The sequence below is a fragment of the Perca flavescens genome, chromosome 2 (assembly GCF_004354835.1).
Source record: "Perca flavescens isolate YP-PL-M2 chromosome 2, PFLA_1.0, whole genome shotgun sequence".
In the NCBI taxonomy this organism is placed as follows: domain Eukaryota; kingdom Metazoa; phylum Chordata; class Actinopteri; order Perciformes; family Percidae; genus Perca; species Perca flavescens.
This window is the reverse complement of record NC_041332.1, coordinates 28,852,627-28,856,516: the sequence shown is the minus strand read 5'-3', so window position 1 is coordinate 28,856,516 and position 3,890 is coordinate 28,852,627. Positions and strand designations below refer to the sequence as shown.

Here is a 3,890-nt window from a genome sequence, read left to right as displayed (position 1 = left end):
GATTAATAAATTTGTGCTTGACACGTTATACCTTTGAAGATCCTTCTGAGCTTAGCTTCTAAGCAAAGGTTTGCTGGTACCTACGAGTCACATTTCTTTGCTTTTTGTCAGTTTTGGCTTCATGAGACAGTAAAAAGTTACGTAAAAACCAACCACTTCTGACAGTTTATTGTAATGTTATTATATAAAGCTAAATAGTTTCTTTAAGTTTGATAATTTGGCCTGCTATGACATTTATTAGAGGATATGTTGTCAACATCTCAAACAATCTTAATTTAAACTCTTAATTAACCAAATGACACTTTCAAAAAGACTCAAACTTGAAGTTCAGGACTGGTGTCATGTCATGGTTATAACAGTGTCATATCAGTCTTATGCACACCCCTTCATATAAAGTGTTACCAAAGTCATCTTAATAAAGCAAATTAATAATTAAAATAAAGAAATTTAGTAAGATGGTATGCAACATATGCACAGACTTGTACGTGTCAATATACAGCTACAGCTAGTTGGCTTAGCTTAGCATAATGACTGGAACAGCAAGCCTGGTTCTGTCTAAAGGTAACAAAATAAACCTACCACCACCTCTAAAGCTCACAAATTAACACACTTTTTTAGTTTGTTTAATGTACAAAAAAAACAAAGTGTAAAAACACCAAGTGGTGGTTTTACAAAAGGCTTATGTGCCAGAATATTTCATGATTCAGGAAATAACTGCTCCTGGCCAAGAAACAGACCTTACTCACTAATAAAAGGTTTAATTTGATAGCATGTTTTACAATGGACTGGACATCTTGTGATAGATCATTGGAGTGAGAAGATATGCTGAGTCATCTGATGCAGCGCTGAAGAATGTAAAGGTCACAGTTTCAAGCAGTATATTTAGTATTTAGCTGGATCTTCTTGCCAGAGGTATTTCCATGACGTCTGGAACAAAAATGAAACATTTCACGGGCAAATAGTATCTACAATGTCCTCGCCAGTCAAGGTACATAAATTAGTACAGTGTAGTATACAAGGAGACACACTAACTAGTCTTCTTGTTTGTGACCTATTTCAAAACACCAATAGCTACGGTAGATGAGGACTGATCACAAATACTTGCAACGAGATCATACAAGAAACCTCTCTAGTGTAATGTCTTGCGTCAGATCAAACCTGCATCCTGCTAACCAGATCATCAAGCAGCTGTTCCCTCTGTAGAACCAGGATGAGGTCATCATACCTCAGGAGAGAAGGGGTGTCTGTACATCTGGAGCTGGCTGGAGCATTGTAAGCGATAGCCATCATGACATCACTTCTTCCTGGTTTGGCCTCCAAAGACAGATCTGCAAGGCAAAAATAGACCGCTCCTCAAACAAAGCTGATGACTGATTGTTTGCAGTGAAAATGATTACGCTAGTGGATAAACCACAAAGACATTTGAGGTCAAAGATCATAGAGTATAGAGAACAGCAGTGAATGATTAGATTCTATATAACTGCTTATATTACAGATATAACAAGATTCTATATAACTGTTAAATTGCTTATAGAGATATTTCTATCAAATGTGGGAATCATTGTCTGTATGAGACTAATGAATTGAAGATTTCTGGACAGAAGTTTTGGACATTATATATTACCTTACATTTTTAAGGTTATCTGTAAACCCTAGAGATTATGTATCATTTGAGTCTTTTCAGCACAATGTAACTTGGGATGGCAATAGCTGTCCACCAATTTGGCCAAGACGGAGATATCTCAACTATTGCCTACTGTAGATGGATTACCATGAAACTCCGTATAGACAGTTGTGGTTCCCAGAGGATGAATTGCAATAACTGGTGACCCCTTAACTTTCCAGCTAGTGCCATCATTGGGTCACATTAGTTCATCCAATACAATACCTTCAAAACAAACTACATTCCCATCAGCCTCAGCTGCTCTTTGTGATAAGTGCTATTTAGCAAATAGTGACTTTAGCATCCTGACACACCAAACTAAGCTGGTGAACATGGAAAACCTTCTAAAAATTATTATTGTAAGCATGTTGCCATTGTTTTTGTTGCTTGTTTTGTAGGAGTAAGCACATTGTGAGAAATGTAAAATCCAAAGCAAAATTCCTCGTATGGGTCCTCATACCTGGCAAATGAAGCGGATTCTGATTAGTCTTAAATATTTTTATGTATTCTGTGTGTATTGATAGAAACCATGTGCGGTTGACTGCCTTGGTTTTAGGTGTTCTTGTTGGCACCTTTTGATTTGTTTGCATGCTCATGGGAACCTGTGTGGCGAGGGGTGGGGTTACGGTGGTTTAAAATATAAATAAATAAAAAAACTCCACCTAGTATTATTCGAGACTAGGAACTTGTGATTAAAAATACATAAAATAAAATGTACTTTTAAAAAAAACAAAAAAACAAGCACAGGTTCTTTTCTACAAGAGGGCAGTGTGACCCAAAAGAAAAAAATGACACAGACAGGTTAAAATACAAGATAATTTATTTTAACACCGTAAATGAGACCCTGTCTCTACCTTCAGCTTCATGGAACGCTCGTCCTGGTGTCCAGCGGCTCTCTCCAGCCAAAGCCACTTCCCCTGTGTCGTCTCCAGCAGCGGTGCCAAATCAGTGCGTTTCGTTCTTCTTTCCATTCTCATCTCTTTCTTCTTTTTTTTTTTTTTCATCTTCTCAGCGTGTTTCTCTTGCTGCTCAGCTCTCTGCTCACCTCTTAAAACATGGCCTGTTCATTGCCCCACAGGTGACTCACATCAATGCTCATAAAGCACAGTGGCAAAGGAAGGTGTAGTAACGGCACACAGCAAAAATCAAACACTACAAAATAAAAGCCTGCCAGGCCCAAGCAACACAACAAAACAAGTCATGCAAACATAATTGAATCAATAATTAAAGCACAGCAAATAAATTAACATGCAAAACAGACGACAAATCAGGAATAAATAAAGCACAGCAAACCAAAACATACTTGCACAAAACTATAACCAAACACCAAAACTCTGCCGTGTGACACATGTATTTGTATACATGTGCTAAAAAATTCAATAAACATGTGTTTTAAAAAAGGAGAACAGCTTGAATTCTGTCATTTACAGAAAAGAGATGAAGAAAAATGGTTTGGAATACAGCACTCATACATAGCCTACATAACAATACCAAACTGAGTTGGTCCAACTCAATGGGTGGTGAGCTGGTATTTGCTCTACTGTGGTATCATGACACCATATGAAATGAATGTTGCCTCCACATTGCAAATGTGTAGACTGCAAATCACTTGCTAAAAATGTAATATGAGTTCAAACCATTTTCTGAGCCAATGCTTACTTGAACCCATAACAACAGCAAGCCACAGAGCTGTAAATGAAGAAAAGCACATACATGGCCAACCTGGGAATTCCCTCCTCACACAGGGGACTCAGGGATAGAAACTGTACCCAGACAGTGTGATGATGTCACCAATCTTTAATTGATCCCTGTGGTTACAGCTGTCATGAGACCAGGACAGATGTGTATGTGTGTGTGTGTGAATAACAGGGACAGAGAGGGGGTTGATATGTTTTATAGGGACTTGAACAAGATGAAACATTTACACAACAAGCTCACTTAACTGCCCAATCCTCCATATAAACTCCCATTCACTTAATTCCTGAGTAAACTAACCGAGGCTTTGCTCATGTATGAACGTGGTGTCATGTGTTGCTTTCAGCCAGATAAGTGCACCACCCGTCTCCTCTCCCCACCTCCCCTCCACCCTCAGTTTAAAGACTTGGCCCTTGGGGTGGGGGCCCATTGATTGTGACTATTTACAACAGTCTTTCCTCTCAGGACACCAGAGCAACACTGCTGCCCAGCCCAGTTAGCTGATCCACCTTCCCTTGACCTGCTTTTTTGA

The 3,890-nt window shown here is 38.8% G+C and overlaps 1 long non-coding RNA gene across 2 annotated transcripts; it reads right to left on the bottom strand.

Moving 5' to 3' along the window:
• Nucleotides 1–742: 742 nt before the first annotated feature.
• On the bottom strand, nucleotides 743–2,778 carry LOC114548875 (uncharacterized). Of its 2 annotated transcripts, none has more exons than XR_003691444.1 (3): nucleotides 2,518–2,778; nucleotides 1,159–1,328; nucleotides 743–927 (listed from the first exon to the last, which is right to left on the bottom strand). It is a non-coding gene; the product is annotated as an uncharacterized LOC114548875 (long non-coding RNA). The 2 variants fall into 2 exon arrangements; XR_003691445.1 differs by having other exon boundaries at nucleotides 1,226–1,328.
• Nucleotides 2,779–3,890: the final 1,112 nt, after the last annotated feature.